At 39.9% G+C, this 22,457-nt stretch overlaps 1 protein-coding gene across 5 annotated transcripts in view; it reads right to left on the bottom strand.

Annotated features, from left to right (window-relative positions):
* Window positions 1–9,895, bottom strand: part of ZZZ3 (zinc finger ZZ-type containing 3) — a 123,728-nt gene extending 113,833 nt beyond the window's left edge. For 4 of the 5 annotated variants that reach the window (XM_061411535.1, XM_061411533.1, XM_061411537.1 and 1 more), the window contains exon 1: window positions 9,730–9,895. The gene's annotated coding sequence lies outside the window, so the exon portion shown is untranslated. Of the gene's footprint in view, window positions 1–9,058; window positions 9,516–9,729 lie in introns of those variants that run through there. The other variant, XM_061411534.1, reaches the window with a different exon arrangement.
* Between the last annotated feature and the right edge of the window lie 12,562 nt (window positions 9,896–22,457).

The raw sequence follows: 22,457 nt of genomic DNA, 5'->3' as shown, positions 1-22,457 counted from the left end.
GATACCACAGGGTAGCTGTCATAAAAATCAGAATGAGAATCATTGCTTGAAAGGAATTTGAAGAATGAAAAGAAAGCTGCCAAGTCATAGGATAAAAGTCCAAAAAGCTATTAGCTGGTCAGGAATGCTATACCAAAGTTTTCAAAACAAAACTTCTAAGTAGGAGGGGGAAGAAAAAACAGCTGAGGTATCCTTGAAGGCCATCAATGACAGAAATTAAAAGTATCCTGCTTGCTCAAATAATATTTAAACACAAACAGGGTCTAACATACAATCAGAAAGCAAAGAAAGCATTTCTTTGATGTCCCCTTCTAGGGTTTCTGAAAACTATGAATGCCATGAGAAAAATGTCTAAGTAAAACTGTTATGATGTCCAGGTAATATAACCTAGATCAAGTTCTAGGATTTCTCAGATTACTCATATCAAAACAGGATAAAAACGGTTACAAAGAGAGTTAAAGTTCAAAACCAGACAAAATTATTCTGTGTTAGCAGGTATCAAAATAGTGATTTCCTACCAGCCTGGGGAATTAATAACCAGAATACAGCACAAGACAGTTTCTGGGGTTTTGATAATGCTCCGTTTCTCAGTAATGATTACACAGTTCTATGTTCACACTGTGAAAATTCATTAAACTGTACACTTACAAGAACTTTCTGTGTGTATTAATATGATAATCATATTTACATTTAAAAGCAGAGAGGGAACAAAAGAAATTTCTCCCTCAGGAAATGAAACATATTACTACAAAAACATTAAAAATTAAAGTTTAGTAGAGACCATTCAGATTAAGAATTATAGGTTTAGAGTGGGGAGTAGAGATTTAATGCAGAGAAGTATTACAGAGCCCCTAAGGGGCTATCAGTGGATATATCCCACAAAGATACACACACACACACACACACCCCTTTTTCAGGAGGAAAAAATCTTGGTTCCTCCCTTCATAAAACAGCCAAGCTAAATTTCACTCTATGAAACACATATATCTGCTTCTAATGGAAAAGTGTATATGAACTGCAGGATCTACTTTCCTTAAACTTCTGTCCAATTAAAAAAAAAAAAAAGTTGCTAGTAAAGAGGTGAGTGAGTGCCAGAATACAGTTTTTAACAACTGCTATTCCTGGACCACTTCAGCGCCACTTTGAAAACCCAACTCATCCATTAGGCAGGGTAGCAGAATTCTGGTAGAAATAAAAAGGTATAAAATTATGTTCCAATCCCTATAAATCTCATCCCAATCCAAACTATAAGGAAATTTCATCACATTCGGTTCCTCACCTGCAATTCTCCTTATGTAACCCCCAAGCAAAGAATATACTGTTTTCAAATATTTATGTTTTCACACTCACAATGTTAACCTGGTTTTTCTTCCTAGCATTTATGTAACCACTTTAATCTAAAGGCAAAAGAAAATACTAGTCAATATTTAATAATACAATAGTTTTGGAACATTACAGCTTTAAAATATAAATAAGCATAACAATCTCACTTTTTTAAAGAAAAGTATTTGTTTATCTTAATTATTCCATAAAGGAAAAAATAAACATCTTTGTAAACAATAAGAATTTCAAATATATTTTAAAAGTTCTCCTTGGCATGGATGCCCTAATGCTCACATGAAATTTCTTAGATTATTTAACTTCAGTAAATGCATATTGTCATGCCATTCTTAACAGCTGAAAAAGAAAGGAACTCATAATGGCTGATGAGCACTTTTTTAATTAAATATTCTAGAAGGCTAAGCTGTGTATTACTATTTAATAAGGGAAATACCTTAAGTACACATCCTAATTGTTGATTGGAGAAGTTTACTTCTCTAATTCCACAAAATCTATCAGAGTAGTTTTTCTCTTTGCAGCTGCTTGTACCCTTAGTGCTAGTAGTGCTTAGTCACTCAGTCTGTGCCCAACTTTTTGCAACTGGATGGACTGTAGCCTGCCAACCTCCTCTGTCTGTCCATGGTGATTCTCCCCTCAAGAATACTGGAGTGAGTTCCCATGCCCTCCTCTAGGGGACTGTCCCAATCCAGGATTGAACCCAGAACTCCTGCACTGCAGGCAGATTCTTCACCATCTGAGCCACCAGGAAGCAAAGCAATTTCATATTTTATCTCTTCAAGAAAGAAGAAATTGCTTCATTTAATCCTACTAAATTCTGGTATATAGAAAAAGAATATTTCTAATTTTGGTTGACAAGAAAAAGAATTATAAAACATTGTTTTGTACAAAATGAGCTTTTATTATACTCAAATTATAAAGTGCTTTGAAAAACTAAGAAAACAAATACAATAAAGAGGCCAGGGCAAAAGATATTAAACACGTTGTAAGAATCATTTAAAAAGCAATACTAATAAGCAAAAATGAAACATAGCAAAACAAAGAAAAACTATTTAGTAAATAGACTAAACAATTACCGATTTCCAGAAAATCATTTACATTCTCTCTTCACACCAACGCCAGTTGAGAAAGTAAATTTACTTAAATCAAAGTTACTAAAACTAAAATAAATAGTATTAAAATTAGTATCATTTATTTATTACATTTTCAGAGAAGGAAGACTTTCATAAGATTAGAAGTAAAACAAAATTAGGTTAATGATTTGGTTACATTAATTTTAAAATTTTGTTTATCTGAAAAACTCACAAAAGAAATGTATCTGTTAAGCATGTTTCACCTCAGTAGTAATTTAAGGAAAAAGTGGTATAATATGACTTACCCCCATTACATTTTTAAATAATATTTAATGTTGAGGTATACAGCAACAGCCATGATAACATGAATATAAATTGATCCTTTTACCAAATATCCCGACACTGTATTTCAAGAGCCTTTAAAATTTACCTAAAAATTAAATCTGTAATGTACTAGGAGATAATACTGATACTATATGCATGAAATACCTTATGTATAAATGTTCTTCACATTCCTTTTTATATACGCAAAAAAATTAGAAAAGGAGAATAATACATCTACACATAGAACATCATACAACCATTTATAATAATGATTATAAGACATTGTGAGAATGGGAAAATGTTATCTATAATTAGGTTAAAAGCAGGACATGAATTTATTTTTATCTGTAAATATATAAAAGATGTATTTTTATATAATGAAACAAATACATAAATAATTTAATATGGTTATATTAATTCCCAATATTCAAAATCCCAAACCAGCCACTAAATCATTAAAACATACACAAATACAGTTAATACCTAAATCAAGTGCTGCTGCTGCTGCTAAGTCACTTCAGTATGTCTGACTCTGTGCGACCCCATAGACGGCAGCCCACCAGGCTCCGCCATCCCTGGGATTCTCCAGGCAAGAACCCTGGAGTGGGTTGCCATCTCCTTCCCCAATGCATGAAAGTGAAAAATGAAAATGAAGTCGCTCAGTCATGTCCGACTCTTCGCAACCCCATGGACTGCAGCATACCAGGCTCCTCCGTCCATGGGATTTTCCAGGCAAGAGTACTGGAGTGGGTTGCCATTGCCTTCTCCTAAATCAAGTGCTACAAACCATCATTATCAACAAAGGGAGAATAATGTTTAAATTAATATATTAAGAGAGACTGAGTCACTTTTAAGTCGTGTCCGACTCTTGCAATCCCATGGACTGTAGCCTGTCAGGATCCTCTGTCCATGGGATTTTCTAGGCAAGAATACTGGAGTGGTTTGCCACTTCCTTCTCCAGGGGATCTTCCCCAACCCAGGGATCGAACCCGGGTCTCTTGCACTACAGGCAGATTCTTTACCAACTGAGCTACCAGGGAAGCCTAAAAAGAGGCTGAAAAGGCAAGCAAAGCCACAGAGAAAAATCAACAGAAATAAACACTTCTCAACCCACGACCTTCAGCTGTGCTAAGGATGGAGACTCAGTGTTACCTACCATCAGGATTCAAAACTATACACCTGATTCATAGAGAAAGGTCAATTACAAATTCTAATTATCTGCTCTGAAAATTCCTTCATCAACAAATGTGCTAGTCTTCAGCCAACTGGTTAATTACTACTATTATCAAATATTAAATGCAAAGAGTTACTTGGGAAGTAGCCCCTTGAAATATTAAATAAGATAAAAGCAATAAAATAAAACAGTCCATACACAGCAGCACCATCTTCTTACTATCACTGTTAAGTGAATTTGCTAGAAAACTGAAACACTTTTACTAACAAAGCTTTGAAAGCATTTACTCTTAAATTTGATGCTTTTGAACTGTGGTGCTGAAGATGACTCTTTATAGAGTCCCTTGGACAGCAAGGAAATCAAACCAGTCAATCCTAAAGGAAATCAACCCTGAATATTCACTTCCAGAACTGATGCTGAAGCTGAAGCAACATTACCTTGGCCACTTGATATGAAGAGCCGACTCACTGGAAAAGACCCTAATGCTGGGAAAGACTGAGGGCAAGAGGAGATGTGAGTCACAGAGGATGAGATGGTTGGAATGGCACCAATGACTCAATGGACAGGAGTTTGAGCAAACTCAGGGAGATAGTGAAGGACAGGGAAGCCTGGAGTGCTTCATGGGGTCGAAAACTGTTGGACACTACTCAGCAACTGAACTACTCATAAAAATCTTAAAAGATATCAATTTCTTAATTCAATTCCTAAAACACAAAGTACATAGAATAAAACACAGTACATAGAATAAAATTTATTTCCGATTAACATCATCACTATGACAGACCATGCGCTATCCTGCCCTACAACACTGTGATTCCCTTGGAAGTTAATGATTATAGGACTGTATGTCTCCATGTAATGACACTACCTTTTAAAGTTCCACATACTTAATACAGCTTCTTCAATAGCCTTGAAATAAGACGACATTTCAGTTGTCAGTGTGCCTAACTCCAACGGCCAATCTTGCAATCTGTGGGCTAAAAAAAATCAGATAACCAACTGTGTTGGGGTTGCAAACTGTTATTTATTCCAGTAAGTAGTTCCTGAATAAAACTCACAGGCTTATTATACTTGTTTACAGTTATTCTGAAGCCTCAGAGCTCTGCTGTTTCAAATGGAAGAAATCACTATCACTCAAGAAATGTTTAATTACTGACTGTAACATACATACTTTGGAGTTCCAAAATAATAAAAATTGAATAGTTTGATAGTATCCTCTGGGAAAGTTAGTCAGCTTACTTGTCTCTGACTAGAGAAAAATTACCTACGTGAGAAATAACAGATGAAAAGAAAAAGAAGCGAAAAAGTGAGAAAAACAAGTTCAAACGAAATAGCAGAGTCCATAACGTTTGGTTTTTAGAAGTCAAGACTTAACATCCTGGGAAATATTTATTCATACTGTGTTTTTTAATGTATGATGAAGCTGAAACTCCAATACTTTGGCACTTCATGTGAAGAGTTGACTCATTGGAAAAGACCCTGATGCTGGGAGAGATTGGGGGCAGGAGAAGAAGGGGACAGAGGATGAGATGGCTGGATGGCATCACCGACTTGATGGACATGAGTTTGGGTAAACTCCGGAAGTTGGTGATGGACAGGGAGGCCTGGCATGCTGCAATTCATGGGGTCACAAAGAGTCGGACACGACTGAGCAACTGAACTGAACTGAACTGAACAGTGGTTATCAGAGTATTAACTACAGAAATTTGCACTACAATATATATCACATATTCTTTAAAAATCAGAAGACTGGAATTCCTTTGAGGTCCAGTGGTTAGGACTTCATTCTTTCACTGCCAAGGGAAGAGCACAGCCAAAAAAAAAAAAACCAAAAAAAAAAATAAAAACCAAAACAAAAAAAATCAAAAGACTTGTACTTAAATTGACACTGAATTTTCATATGAAATAGCAGATTTTTTTAAAAAGTCCTACAACATACTTTCTTCATATTTCTGATCAAATAATTTCCTATAAACTGTCTTGGACACTGGTTCAGAAAAAGACAGGAAATTAAATGTATATTCTTCATATAATTAATATGTAACATAGGTAATACACTATATAGTTTACAAAGTTACAGGTCTATGGAAATTAGCATTGTGTCATATCTAAACAAAAAAATTCCAAGTGAGGACATTATCACTTTTGTTAATATCCTCTGATCACTGAAGTTCATTAGCTCTCATAGATGACTTCTATGACAATAATAAATGAGAAAAAAGAAAATAAAATTTCTTGGTTATCTAAGTTTTACTCAAGCAAAACTCAAATCATATTAAGATATATTTCTGCTTGAATTTTCTCAGTATATTTCTACCCAGTACTTGGGTATTTTAGTGTCTGTAGAAATCTAATAATTTCTAAGATCTGCTACCAAACAGTTTATAAAACAAAGTCGTTAAGAATAAGCAACAAATACTATTGCAAGGATTGGCTACACCAAAGGCCCAATTCCCAAGCAAAACTGTGTAAACACCTTTGCAAAGGTCACTATAAAATTGTCATCTTTGAATCCACAGTCATCTTCACAACGTCCAACCTCTAACAAAATAAAATGTACTCAACAAAAGTTACTTAATGAAAGACAGGCTTTACCTAAGTTAAGAATTCAGAGAGTTCCAATTAAACATCAACTTCAGTTGATGATTTTTTCCGGGGGGCAGGGGGGTGGGGGGGGGGGGACAAATGATATCAAACAATTTGGGGGGTGGGCTGAAACCTGTTTGAAAAAATCAAGCGGGGGGTAAAAAACTGCCTCACACACTGACTCCAAATTCTCCTCAACTCAAGCTCCACTCCCACCATCACAAGCTGCCTATTTTGGGAACATGGCTGATAACCCTCTACCATCCTTCCTTTTCTCTGCAACTTCTCCAATTCCATTTTAGTATCAACCTATACACACCCCCACATCTCCTTTTCCTCTTTCCCACATCACAGCTCTCAACACTCACTTTTATTCCCAACATTCCTGCTTGAACTATTACAAGAGAAAACCACACCGAACAAAAAGAGTGGTCACTTTTTTTGTGTGACAGGTCTGCTAGTAGTCTGGAGGGAAAAATACAAAAAACTATCAGAAAATGCTGCCTAGCAACTTTTGAGTATATGTACATTTGTTTTATGAACTACTGATACATCTTACACTCTTCAGTTGAACTCACTAAAGTACATAGTCAGAACTATTAAGCTGGTAACTTTTTAAATTGGAAAACTCCAATACACACACTTGAGTAACCATTTATAGCACAGAAGTATCGAAAAATATAAACATACAAATATAAATGTAAATAAATAGCACAACTATTAAAATATAAAATATATATATATATATATATATATATATATATATATATATATATATAAATCTGGACTTTCCTAGCAGTCCAGCGATTATATCTGCACACTTTCAATGCAGGCGGCAGCAATTTGATCTCTGGTGGGGAACTAAGATCCCACATGCCCTGCAGCATGACACACACATCTGTACGTATGTATGTATGTATGTATGTATGTATCTATGTATGTATGTTGTTGTTTAGTCCTAAGTCATGTCTGATTTTTTTGCAACCCGGGATTTCCCAGGCAAGAATACTGAAGTGGATTGCCATTTCCTTTTCCAGGGGATGTTCCCAATCCAGGGATTGAACCTGTGGCTCTTGCACTGGCAGGCAAGGGGAGGTGGATTCTTTACCAGTGAGCCACTAGGGAAGCCTATATATATATATATACACACACACACACACATACATACATGTGTGTGCGGTGTGTGTGTAAAACTCAAGTGACAAACATTTCTTTAAATATTATTTCATGTGGACTTTTTGTACAGAGCTACCAGTATACTAAATTTCTATGGTAAAAATAATGCTATCACTCAAGATATTTTCACAAAACTGTAATACAAAAAAAACCTGTACAAACAAAAAAATTTATTTTTTGAAGCATGTATGTATGAGTCAAAAGATGTAACACTAAATAAAAATAAATTTTTTACTTATTACTAATGTTGTGATAGTTTATCTTAAAACAACACCCCTCCATTTCTTCCTCTCCGTTAAAAAAAAGGAAAATATCTGGAATAATACATAGCTACTGCTGAGAGTGATTACAGAGATTTTAGGACTGAGGAAGATAACTTGGAAGAATGTGTACCAGGAAGTATTTTACCCTTTATTCTACTCCGTACTAAATGCAGAGAAAAATAACACGTTTATAGTTTTAAAAAAACTTATGATTACCTGATTAGATTGCTAATTTATCACTATGAATACTAAATAAATCCATACTAAAAAAAAATTATGCTATAAATTCACTTTGATAAAACGTTGGAGAAAAGCTAATCTTACCTCAAACTCAAGGAAAAACTGAATTCAAAGTTAAAAAGAAGTTTGCTTTTAAATTTGACTGAAAACGTTCCACTATTACCTGAAATATGTAACCTAAAACAATCATCCCTGAACAACAAAGACGGAACTTCATAAAAACAGTGATCAAAATCTTGCTGTGGGGAAAAAAAAAACTGATCTTTAATTATGAGTTAATAGGCACGTACAAAAAATTAAAAGAATGGTTTTATTCTGTCATCGGATATTGTTCTGATATACAAAGGATCTCTCCAAATGCTGCCAAAAGTTATCGTAAATACAAAGTAAGTTAGAGTGATGAGAAAGTTATCAATGAGCAAATAAACGGGAGCAAATGATGCCCAGAGAGAAGAAACGGAACGCGCTCTATTTTAAGCGTCCGAGGAGGACAAGTGGAGAAAGATACTGCGGAAGAAACAAGCGACAGAATGGTTAACAAGTCTGGAATTCTTTAGAAAATGGCAACAGGGGTAAAAACTGACAAGAACGTCTGAAAGTAAGAGGAACGGTATCCAATGGAATCGTCACGTCTCTACGAGCACGGCTCCGGACTTCCAGTGAGATCGCGGAGGAACAGGAACTCTCACTAAGCGGGGAAGGAGCCCGAGCTGAGGGGTACAGTCGCTTCTGCAGGTGGCGGAGCGCCCGCAGGGGGGTGGGGAGGAGGATAGTGTTGCCTCAACTGGGTCAATGTATATTCCCTTCAGGACTAGAGAAAGCTGACACAGCACGTCTCCCGGCACCAAGAGGCACTTGCCCTAGGCCCCTCCCTAGCAACTTGCCTTGTACAAAGAGTTGCGAGTCCCAGGCCCCCGGAACCCGGGGCTCCGCCATCCAGGACAACTGCTCTGCCAACAAGGTCCCGCGAGAATCAAGAGATCTCGCGATACAAACCCCCTAGCATCTCGCGAGTTTCCTCTACAACCAACATGGCGGTACCGAGAAATCCGTATTTCGGTACTTAAAAAGGGCTTCATTTACAAACAGGAGAACGTGTAAAACAGAGAAAGGGCAGGAAGTCTTTTCGCCTTATATTTCTCTTCGTACCCCCAGTGGAGAAGAAAACCTGCAAACAATCCTAAGACCCGCAACGATCACGGTTACACTACAGAGACACAGCAACTTCCAGCCTCAGCCAGCCTCCGACACTGTCACGTGGAAGCGGATTCTTGGCGTGCCGGTCACGTGGACCGGTACTAAGCAAGCGCGCGCCCGTTGGCCTCCGGAGAGCCCTCCCCCGCCCCCCTTTTGCCCGCGCACACGTGCGCGCGCACCCCCGCCCCACGTGGGGGCTCCGCCGCCGCTGCGGTCGCCGCGGCAGCCTCCAGCCCACCCCCTGCCAGCACTCCGTTCCAAATCCGGGTCCCAGAGCCGATCATCCCCGAGTACTCTCCGCCTCCATTCTCCCTCCCCCGCATCTGGCCCCCACCACGTGCCCCGAGCGCCTGCTCACCTTTAGTGCGGGGCTGGGCGCCGCAGGCCACTCAGGGAGGCGCCGTCGCCGTGGCCGCTCTCCGCCCCCGCCACGGCACTGGCTCTGGTGGCCGCCGCTGCAGGAAGCTCAACAGCGGCGCCGGGGCGCTTCCAGGTGGGTCCCCGCCTCCCGTTCCTGCCACTTCCCGCAGCACCAGCGGCTCCTTCCGGTCCCCTCCTTTCTCGTCCTCGCTGGGACGGGCGGGCGGCGGCGGCTGCAGGCGCGCTCAGTACACCGCCTGCTGGTAACCGCAGCCGGTGCAGCGCGGGCTGGCAGGGCGGGCCGGGGGCGACATCCGCCCCCGCCCCAGGGCGAGGGTTCGTCTTCTAAGGGCGGCCCCCGGACCAACCCCTGCTGTTGTCTAACTTGGTCCTACCCAAGGAGGAAAGGTGTCCCTATGTAGCGCCGCGGTTGGAAGTCCGCTTCATCCTACCATTTCTGGCCTCTTGAGAGATTTGTACACCCTCCCTCCTTAGCATTGTGGTCTTAAAATGTATACACATATTTTTCTACGTTGTATATACTCCACCCTACCTGATATCCGACCGCATAGCCCCCTCGCTCACCTCTGGCTTTCCCTCTGTTGCTACAACAAGCAGGCTCAGGACTTGGCTTATGCTGTTCCCTCTGGCTGGAACACTTCTCCCAGATTTCTTTTAGCGAGGCGTATTTCACGTACCTTCTCAGAAGTTGACATCTGAGGCTTCGCAGACCACCGCTCATTCTATCCAAAGGAGCATTTTGGAACGCTACTCTTACCTGCTTACATTTCTTCATGGCAGTTAGCACTTCCATAACCTTATTTGTCTGTTCTTAGCCACCAAGATTGTGAGATCCTTAAAGGCAGAGATTCTGTAAGTTTTGTTTTTGCTATAGCCACAGAACCTGTGTCTGGTACCAAGCAGTATTTGATACTCTATTAAATCATATCAAGGGCTTCTCTGGTGACTCAGATGGTAAAGAATCTGCTTGCAATGCAGGAGACCCTGGTTTGATCCCTGGGTAGGGAACCTCACCGGGAGAAGGGGTTGGCTACCCACTCCAGGATTTGGAGTGGACTCTGGAGCTTGGTGGGCTATATACACCATGGGGTTCCAAAGAGTCCAACCAGACTGAGTGACTAACACTTTCACTTTCTAAATCTTTTCAAGAAACTATAGTCAGCATGCAGGAAAAGGCCCAATTCCCATTGATGGAGATAAGTACTTACCTTGAGTTGATAGTTTCATTGACAAGTTCACCATTTATGAGCTAAATTTCCTTTCCGCTGTGTAATTTGAAGATTATATTCCAAAAATATCAAATGCAGTGGTAGAAAATGGTTTAACTGGAGCTTCTGCAATCATGGGGTACTGAATACTTCATTGCTTTCATTTACCTTGTCTTTTGACACTTTTTTCAGTCAAGTGGATATGTGCCTCCTCTTATTTTGCTAATAAAAGTTATTAAAAGATTGAAATGCGTTTTTATATTTGTTTTAGTTGAGAGTTCAACTCAAAATAACAGCTGGTTGGAGACAAAGAGTGGCAAGTATATTTCTATATTGACACATCAACAAGCCTTTATTGAATCTAGTTACAGGCCCTTTTCTAGGACCTAGTGTCACACCACTGCCCAAAGAGGCAAATCCAATGACTGATCAACACAGGACCATTACTATTTCTCTCCAAATTGTTGGAAGGCCCAGCCCTCTTACCTCAACTTGCAACAGTTCCGGTGGATCTTCCCATCTCCAGAACAACCTACATCCTGTCAAGACTCCATGGCAGCTTAGCTTCTCCCTCTGCCAGTTCTTCTCTTTCTTACAAGTGGTGATCCTAAGAACATTCCTAAAGATATGCACACTAATCATATAAGAGTTTGCTTTCTGGAAAACCCAACATGTGACACTATTCACTTTTTTTTTTTTTTTTAGAAAATAGGCTTAGGTTAAGTAACTTATCCAGGTTTGAGCTGCAAAGTTCTATATAGAGATATAAAGTACTGTGGGAACAGAGGAGGACTTGGGAAAGAGTTTTTATAAGGGTTAGCATTTGAGTTACAGCATGACTACAAAGCAGAGAGAAAAGACCATTTTCAGCTGAGGGAATTCTATGAATGAGTGTGTGGGAATTTGAGAGGGCTACAAGTAGCCCCAAGTGGCTGCACTAAAGAGTCTTTGGAACAAACACTAAAAGGGTGATCTCAGCTGATGCCAAGAGCTCTGTGTTAGTACTGGTTTCAACATTTATCACATCACAGATCCAGAACCACTTTTTCCACAGTCCTTTTTAGAGTGTGAAGCAGAGTTTGAAAAAGCCCCTCAAAAGGAATGCTAGAATTAGAAAAATCACCATTTTGCAACCTGTAATGAAATAATTGATGCAGCCAATAATCATCAGTAGATAACACTATTCATTGAAAAGTTGATCACTAATTTTACAATGAAAGGATTGCGCTTTCACCGTCTGAACTCACTGATCAATCCTTGTATCATTAAAAGTGGGGCAAATACTGTGTGACCCCTTGTTTCACCAGGCTCATCTACCATGGTAGACAGTTATATTGGTGTCTCTCAGTGAACTATGCCTGCTGATATTCAAGCCCATTATGTAGTTCTCTTCCAAAAGAAAATGGCTAGAAATGGGTGCCAGTTCCAGTCCCAACTGCCTGGGAACCTGCAGCATTTGTTGTACCCTCTTGGAATATAGCTGCCAAGGAGTAAGGAAGATCAGGCTATCCAGAGAAAGGCCCTGGGGGATGAGATCCTGTGGAGAGAGGCCTTGATGGAAATAAACTTAGTGCCTCAGCCAACAGCACTGAGGCCCTGGTTAGGTGAGAAGCCTTCTTGAAACTTTCAGCACAGCAAATCTGCCAGCTCAGTGCAGTCCTATCCAGCAACACATGGAAAACCACCCAGACGATCAAAAGAATTGTGAAAAATAACAAATCTTCATTTTAAGCCCGGTAAGTTTTTGGGTTCTTTGTTACACTACAAAGGATCATCTTTAATGTGAATAGCATCATGACTCTACTATTTGAGAACTACACCAGCTGCTGTGTTCGTGAACATTCTCATACTTCAGCATCCTCAGGTCCTATAGCAGAACTTTACTTGGATGAGAGACACAGAATTCAAGGAACTTAAACCCAAAAGGCTTGTATGACAAATCTACACCTGAATCATTGCTATCATATATGTTTATGCCTCCATAATTTTGCCAAACATACACACTTTAGATTTGAATTATCAAAATCATTATCTACTTAGTATTTGGAGCCCTACAGAGGGATAGGCTGGTAGCCTGGACTTTCTGCCACTGGTGATGTGAAAAACACTAAAATTATGCATCTGGAAGGGAATGTTATATGCACCCAAAACTGGGGAGAGAGACTGCATTTACCATGTATTTTATATCTTTTAAGCATTTAGTTTCATAACAACCCAAGAAAGGACATACTCATTTTGAAAATGAGGCAACTGAGATAACTGCCAAGGTCACACAGCTAGTAGGTGGAAGAGCATGTATTCAATGTAAACAATTTGATTATTGTAGGTTGATTGCATTAAATGACCTTAATTGTTTACATGTCTGTGTATCCACATCTTTTGCCATGTGACTTTTCAGTTCTTTAAAAGTAGAATGTGGGGCTTCCCTGGTGGTCTGGTGGTGAAGAATCTGCCTGCCAATGCAGGAGACACGAGTTCAATCCCTGGGCTAGGAGGATCCCACATGCCACAGAGCAACTAAGCCTGTGTGCCACAACTACTGGGCCAGCGTTCTAGAACCTGAGAACCACAACTGCTGAGCCCAAGTGCCACAAGTACTGAAGCCCATGTGCCTAGAGCCCATGTTCCACAAGAGAAGCCACCACAATGAGAAGCCCATGCATCGCAACGAAGAGTAGGACCCCAGCTTGCCACAACTAGAGAAAAAGCACGCAACGAAAACTCAATGCAGGCAAAAATGAATAAATCTTTAAAAAAAAAATAGAATGTATTTCCCCCTCCCTTGACTCCAAGTTACATCATGCAACTTGCTTTGGTCAAGGAAATATTATTAGCAGATAGGGTACATAGAGAGACTTCAAAAGGGCGTATTTCTCTGCCATGACCAAGAGAACATGCCTGGGTTAGCCAGGTGAAAGGCATAAGAAACAGAACGAATTTGTTCCAGTAATCTCCATGGAAGTCATCCTAGATCAGCTGAATCCTAGAAAAACTAGTGAGCTCAGCCAACCTCAGAAAACTGCCTAGCTCCCCCCTTTCCCAACCCAACCCCCCAGCCCTCAACTGACTAAAGATAAGGAGTGCACCTAGGTGAGATGAGCCAAGGGCCTGATTAGCTCAATTCCCCAGACCTGTAAAATAAATAATGTTCTTCCACATTGATGAGTTTTTGTGGCTGTTACATAGCATCATTGTAGCCAAAGTAACTGATACGCTGGCTCTAGAGCCCATACTGCTAATGACTATGTTGCTTTTCAGATTGTTCCAGTTTTAGGTGAGAGACAAGTAGATATTCAATACCTTCAGCAAAGAGTTAGAAATTTGAGAATAGAGTTTTTAAGAGTCATTAAGGGTAGTAAGATACAATTGATTCATTTTAAAAGAAGCAATGCTTAGGGAATTCACTGGCAGTCCAGTGGTTAGGACTCTTATGCTCTCATTCCCAAGGGCCTAGATTCAGTTCCTGTTTGGAGAACTAAGAACCCACAAACCTCAGGGCACGGCCAAAAAGAAAAAGAAGATGTGATATTGAAAACAAGGGAGTGAATGAGCTCTCTAAAGAATAGAATAATTAGTTACAAAGAGTGACAGAGATTTATCCTTTAACATCCAGAAAGAGAAGACACAGTAGGCAGGTATGCAGAGGGGAAAAAATAGATGGAATGAAGCACCATGCTTCATAAGGAGGGAAGTTTCAGGATATAGTTGTCACTGAGAAAGTCACTGGACTAATTGGAAATTTACTTGTGACTTCTAAGAGAAGCATAGATTTTGGAATCAGACACATCTGGATTTGAATTCTGACACTTAATAGTTGTATGGCATTATCAGTTCAACAGACATGCTGCTGCTGCTGCTACTGCTGCTAAGTTGCTACAGTCATGTCCGACTCTGTACGACCCCATAGACAGCAGCCCACCAGGCTCCCCGGTCCCTGGGATTCTCCAGGCAAGAACACTGGAGTGCATTGCCATTCCCTTCTCCAATGCGTGAAAAGTGAAAGTGAAGTCGTTCAGTTGTGTCCGACTCTTCAGGACCCCATGGACTGCAGCCTACCAGGCTCCTCCATCCATGGGATTTTCCAGGCAAGAGTACTGGAGTGGGGTGCCATTGCCTTCTCCAACAGACATGAGTTTGAGCAAACTCCAGGAGGTAGGTAAAATAGAGGGAAGCGTGGCATGTTGCAGTCCTTGGGGTTGCAGAGTCAGACACGACTGAACAACTGAACAAGAAAACACATTTAACACAGTGTCTGACATTTGCTAAGAACCTGAGATTAGTAGTGATCAGTGGTGACTGTATTGTTAATAAAATAGTTTTGAATGATAGACCATTTTTTCCCCCTAGAGAAATAGTTTCTTTCTAATCTCCTTACTCACAACCCTTCAAAGTGGTAACAAATATATTCAAACTGATCACTTTCCTTTGAGAGTTAAGGGAGTAGCTTCAAAAACACAAGGAAATTGCATTTTTCTGATACAATTAACTGCATATAATGTTCCAAAATTTGTTATGGAAATAGTAATGACTGCTAATAAGTCATATAAGAGAAAAAAAGGTTTTATGAGTAGGGTGGCAACAGTAAAAGCCAGATAGATTTGAAAGGTAAAGAGGGTAAATACTGAAGTGGAAGCAAAGAGTGAAACAGAGTGGAATCCTTTGGGGCCTCCCAGGTACAAATCCCTCCCGTGTCCCCTGTTTTTTATTTATAGGAAATAGTCTTCACTCAACCTCCTAGGTATAGGAGGTTCCACCTTCGCTGTATTCCAAAAATGAAACTGAGAGTTGCCCAGTCATGTCCAACTCTTCGAAACCTCATGGACTGTATTGTCCATGGAATTCTTCAGCCCAGAATTCCAAAGGGCAGATTCAAACAGTTGCTAATCAGAGAAGATAATCCAAAGCAGGAACAGTCAAGAAACAATAGAGAATGGGGTGAGATCCTGGTACCTCCCAGAGGGATGTGCCAAGCAACTTGATACATATCTCTGAGTTCTTCTACAGGAACTAAGACCACCCCACCCCTCCCCCAGCCAGGTGGAAGATAGTATCTTCAGTTCAGTTCAGTCACTCAGTCATGTCCGACTCTTTGTGACCCCATGAACCGCAGCACGCCAGGCCTCCCTGTCCGTCACCGACTGCCAGAGTCTACCCAAACCCATGTCCATTGAGTCGGTGATGCCATCCAGCCATCTCATCTTCTGTTGTCACCTTCTCCTCCTGCCCTCAATCTTTCCCAGCATCAGGGTCTTTTCAAAGGAGTCAGCTCTTCGCATCAGGTGGCCAAAGTATTGGAGTTTCAGCTTCAACATCAGTCTTTCCAGTGAACACCCAGGACTGATCACCTTTAGGATAGACTGGTTGGATCTCCTTGGACTTGAGAGTCCAAGGGACTCTCAAGAGTCTTCTCCAACACCACACCACAGTTCAAAGGCATCAATTCTTCAGTGCTCAGCTTTCTTTATAGTCCAACTCTCACATCCATACATGACTACTGGAAAAACCATAGTCACTTCAGGCTAAGAATAAACACTAGACCCCAGACCAGATGGAACCAGAAGGCTGATGATTGAGATTTCTGAACACAAGCCTTCTACCTCACCAACAACCAATTAGAGGAGGATTACACATCTGGCAGCCCTCTCCACCAATTTTTCCTGTAAAAATGTCTCCCTGAAACCTTCTGGGGATATTTGGATGTTTTGAGCACTAACTCCCCTGATTGCCTTGTCTGGCACCTTACAGTCAATGCTATTCTCTCCTTTACCACAACCTGGTGTCAGTAGATTGGTTTTACTGCATGCAGGCAGGCAGACCCAAATTTGGTTCAATAACAAGAGTGTAGACCAACCAAGAAAGAACTTTGTTACTAAGTATGGTACTGGCACAAAAACAGAAATATAGATGACAAATACAGAAAAATAGATCAATGGCACAGGATATAAAGCCCAGAAAATAATTCCATGCACATATGATCAATCTATGACAGAGGAGGCAAGACTGCAATAGAGGTAAGACAGTCTCTTCAATGTGCCAAATGGTGCTGGGAAAACTACAAAACTTTGTGTAAAAAAAAAAAAAATGTAATTAGAACATTCTTTAACACTATACACAAAAATAAACTCAAAATGCATTAAAGACCTAAATGTAAGACCAGATACTATAAAACACTTAGAGGAAAACATAGGCAGAACACCCTTTGACATAAATCATAGCAATATCTTTTCTCATCCATCTCCTAGAGTAATGGAAATAAAAATGAAAATAAATAAATGGGAGCTAATTAAACCCCAAAACTTTTTCATAGCAAAGAAAACCATAAACAAAATTTAAAAACCCACAGAATGGGAGAAAATATTTGCAAACAATGTGATCAACAGGGGATTAGTCTCCAAAATTTACAAATAGCTCATGTGGCTCAATATTAAGAAAGCAAACAACCCAATCAAAAAATGGGCTGAAGATCTAAGTAGACATTTCTCCAAAGAAGACATACAGATGGCCAATAGGCACAAGAAAAGATGCTCAACATTGCTAATTATTAGAGAATGCAAATCAAAACTATGAGATATCACCTCATAACGGTCAGAATGGCTATCAACAAAAAGTCTACAACAATAAATGCTGGAGAGGATGTGGAGAAAAGGGAGCCCTCCTACACTGTTGGTAGGAATATAATTGGTACAACCACTATGGAGAACTATGGAAGTTCTTCAAAAACTAAAACTAAAGCGGCCATATGACCCAGCAATCCCACTTCTGGGCATATATCTGGAGAAAAATGTGGTTTGAAAGAATACATGAACCTCACCCAATGTTCATTTCAATAGTATTTACAATAACCAAGACATAGAAGCAACGTAAATGTTCATCAATAGGAAAATGGATAAAAAAGAAGTGGTACATATATACAATGAAATGTTGTTGTTTAGTCACTAAGTCATGTCTGACTCTTTTGCAATCCCATGGACTATACCCACCAGGCTCCTCTGTCCGTGGAAATTTCCCAGACAAGAATACTGGAGTGGGTTTCCTTGTCCTTCTCCAGGGATCTTCCCGACCCAGGGACTGAACCCACAGCTCCTGCATTGGCAGGTGGATCACCAGTGAAGGCCAGTGGAATATTACCCGGCCATTAAAAGGGTGAGATAATGTCATTCACAGCAGATTGATGAACCTGGAGATCATACTAAGTGAAGTAAGTTAGACAGACACCAATATCACATATCAATTATATGCAGAATCTTTTAAAAAAAATGATACAAATGAACTTACAAAACAGAAAGAGACACACAGAGAATGAACCTATGATTACCAGGGGGGAAGTGAAGAGGGAGGGGTAGATTGGGAGTTTGGGACTGACATAAACACACTGCCTTATTTAAAATAGATGACCAACAAGGACCTATTATATGGCACAGGGAACTATACTCAATATTTTGCAATAATCTATAAGGGAAAAGAGCCTGAAAAAATAGATATATATGTACGTATAACTGAATCACTTTGCTGTACATCTGAAACTAACACAACACTGTAAATCAACTATACCTCAATAAAAAAAATTACAATTAGAAAAAGAGAAGTGAAGAAAGAGATGTGGCCAGTGTGGCAAATAGGTCTAGGAAATACTAATTTCCTTCATCTTCTGCCTCCTAATAAAGGAAAATTTAGCAAGCGTGAAGGCAGGGAAAGTTAAAAATGAAAAGGGACAGTTTGAGAAAGTCTATGATGTGGATACTTAATCTTTTTTTTGGCCATGATATGGGCATACAAGATCTTAGTTCTCCAACAGGGATCAAACCCATGCCCCTTGCAGTGAAAGCTCAGAGTTCTAATCACTGAACCACCAGGGAAGTCCCAATAATTAATGTTAACATGTACTGAGGTGTATTACAATGGAATATCATTTCAGTCATAACAAAGACTGAAATGTTGCCATTTTCAGCAACATGGACAGGCTTGGAGGGTATTAGGTTAAGTGAAATGTTAGAGAAAGCTGAATACTATATGATATCACTTATATGTGGAATCTAAAAAATACAGCAAACTAACGAGTATAACAAAAGACAGATTCACAGATACAGAGAACAAATTAATGCTTACCAGTGGCTAGAGGAAAGGGGGGAGGAGCAAAGAGGGGCTACGGATTAAGAGGTGCAAATTATTAACTATAAAATAAGCTATAGGCCTCCCCTGGTGGTCCAGTGGTTGAGATCCACCTGCCAATGCAGGGGACACGGGTTTGATCCCTGGTTTAGGAGGATCCCACATGCTGAAGGTGAGCCACTAATGAAGCCCTCAGGCCTCTCGTGCTTGGCAATAAGATAAGCCTCTGCAATGAGAAGCCCACGCATCACAACTAAAGAGTAGTCCCAACTTAATGCAACTAGAGAAAATCTTGTGCAGCAACAGACTCAGCACAACCAAAAATAAATAAATTTTGAAAAACAAAACTAAGTAAACTACAAGGATATATCGTGAATATTTTGTAATAACTATAGGTGAAAATGTGGTGGTTTAGTTGCTAAGTTGTGTCCAACTATTGAGACCCCCATGTCCCCCAGTTTCCTCTTTTCATGGAATTTTCCAGGCAAGAGTACTGGAATGAGTTGCCATTTCCTTCTCCAAGGGATCTTCCAGACCCAGGAATCGAACCCATGTCTCCAGCATTGCAGGCAGATTCTTTACCGACTGAGCTACAAGGGAAGCTCAGGTGAAGTATAAGCTTTAAACAAAAATTTTTAAAAAAATATAATGAGTCACAATATAATGAATTGTATTTTTACATCTGTAACTTACATAATATTGTACCTCAACTATACTTCAATTTAAAATAAGTTTTTTAATTTAAAAAAAGAGTCTTCCCTGGCAGTCCAGTGGTTAAGACTCCACCATTCTACTGCAGGGGGGAAGTGTTTGATCCCTACTCAGGGAACTAAGATCCCACATACTTCAAGTCAAGGCCAAAAAAAAAAAAAAAATTACTGAGGGAAGTGAAAGGGCATGAGAAGTACCCTGAATCAATAAATAAATTCATGGCAAAAGAGAGGAAGTCAGAGAGGGAAATAGGAGGGCTTCTCCTTTCTTTAATGCAGAAAGTGAGAAGATGGCAAACATTAAGAGGTGGCAACAGAAGGAAGACAAAGGAGCTTATGCCTCCTCAATCTTAACAAAAGAGGGGTAAGATTATTTACTGCAGCCCAGGGAAAGGCAAGGTTTGAAAGAGCTGGTGTGGTATAGTATGTTATCCTGAGGAACTGACAAAGGATCACTAAAGATGTCATTAAGCTCTGAGAGCTAAATTGATGCAAAAACAAGTATTTTATGATTACTGGACTTATAGATGTTGTTAGTCTTCCCATCCTCACTTTTTAAGTTCAGTGATTCTAAATGGTTCTGAAATTCTATGTCTTCTTAAACTGGAAATAATAATTTAGTAATAGTTCAGGATATCTGTGTATTGGAGTATATGCTTTGTAATTAACCCAAATCCACAATCTTACAATACAAAATCATAACCTTTCTAAGCAATGGAGTCATTGTCAGGATTAAGGGAGATTAAACTTTTTAAAGTTGGGCATAAGATTTATAACAACTGCTTTTTGACCCCAGACTTTTTTTTTGCCTGAGCAGCTACCTGTATACCTGTATACAGGTATAGGAAAAGAAGTATGTCAAGGTTGTCACCCTGTTTATTTAACTTATATGCAGAGTACATCATGAGAAACGCTGGGTTGGATGAAGCACAAGCTGGAATCAAGATTGCCGGGAGAAATATCAATAACCTCAGATATGCAGACGACACCACCCTTATGGCAGAAAGCGAGAACTAAAGAGTCGCTTGATGAAAGTGAAAGAGGAGAATGAAAAAGTTGGCTTAAATCTCAACATTCAGAAAACTAAGATCATGGCATCTGGTCTCATTGCTTTATGGCAAATAGATGGGGAAACAGTGGAAACAGTGGCTAACTTTATTTTCTTGGGCTCCAAAATCACTGCAGATGGTGACTGCAGCCATGAAATTAAAAGATGCTTGCTCCTTGGAAGATGACCAACCTAGACACCATATTAAAAAGCAGAGACATTACTTTGTTAACAAAGATCCGTCTAGTCAAGGCTATGGTTTTTCCAGTAATCATGTATGGATGTGAGAGTTGGACTGTAAAGAAAGCTGAGCGCCAAAGAATTGATGCTTTTGAACTGTGGTGTTGGAGAAGATTCTTGAGAGTCCCTTGGACTGCAAGAAGATCCAACCAGTCCATCCTAAAGGAGATTAGTCCTGAGTGTTCATTGGAAGGACTGATGTTGAAGCTGAAACTCCAATACTGTGGCCACCTGATGCAAGAGCTGACTCATTTGAAAAGACCCTGATGCTTGGAAAGATCGAAGGTGGGAGGAGAAGGGGACAACAGAGGATGAGATGGTTGGATGGCATCACCGACTCAATGGACATGAGTTTGGGTAAGCTCCAAGAGTTGGAGATGGACAGGGAGGCCTGGCGTGCTGCAGTCTATGGGGTCACAAAGAGTTGGACACGACTGAGTGACTGAAGTGAACTGAACTGAGCAGTATACAGGTCTTAGATCCTTGACCAGTGATGGATCCCATGACCCAAGTAGTGGAAGCACAGGATCCTAACCATGGGGCTGCCAAGGAATTCCCTTTCTATTTTGAAGAATTTCAAACCTAGACAAATTCCAAGAATAAGGTAGAACCCCTATAATATAGAAACTGTATATTCACTATTTTTTTACTTTTTAAATCAAAGTATAGTTGATGAATAGTACTACATGTTACAGGTATACAATATAGTGATTCACAATTTTTAAATGTTATACTCCATTTATAGTTATGGTAACAACACATCGACTACAGTCCCTGTGCTGCACAATATATTCTTGTAGATTATATTTAATAGTCTGCTTCTCTTAATCCCTTACCCTGTACCACCCTGCCCCCCTTCCCTCTACCTACTGGTAACCTCTAGTTTGTTCTCTGTATTGGTGAGTCTGCCTCTCTTTCGTTATATTCGTTAGTTTGTTGTGTTTTTTAGAATCCACATAAAGGTGATACCATACAGTATCTGTCTTTCTCTTATTTCACTTCAGCCTAATAACTCTCCAAGTCCACCAATGTTGCTGCAATTGGCAACATTTCATTCTTTGCATGGGCCAGCAAGTATTCCATTGTGCAGAATATTACTTGTTTATCTGTTTATCTATGGATGTACACTGAGGTTGGTTCCATGTCTTGGCAATTATAAATAATGCTCTTATGAACATTGGGGTGCATGTATTTTTTTGAATATGTTTTTGTATTTTCTGAATATATATCCAGGAATGGAACTGCCGGGTCATACAGTAGCTCTCATGCACGTGAATTTGAGCAAACCGCAGGAGACAGTGAAGGACAGGGAAGCCTGGTGTGCTGTATGTAGGCCATGGAGTCAGACACAACTTAGTGACTGAAAAACAATGAAAGCAGCTTTATTTTC

Source organism: Bos javanicus, chromosome 3 (genome assembly GCF_032452875.1).
Source record: "Bos javanicus breed banteng chromosome 3, ARS-OSU_banteng_1.0, whole genome shotgun sequence".
Classification (NCBI taxonomy): Eukaryota; Metazoa; Chordata; class Mammalia; order Artiodactyla; family Bovidae; genus Bos; species Bos javanicus.
Note: the sequence above shows the minus strand (reverse complement) of the source record. Positions and strands in the feature narration are given on the sequence as shown.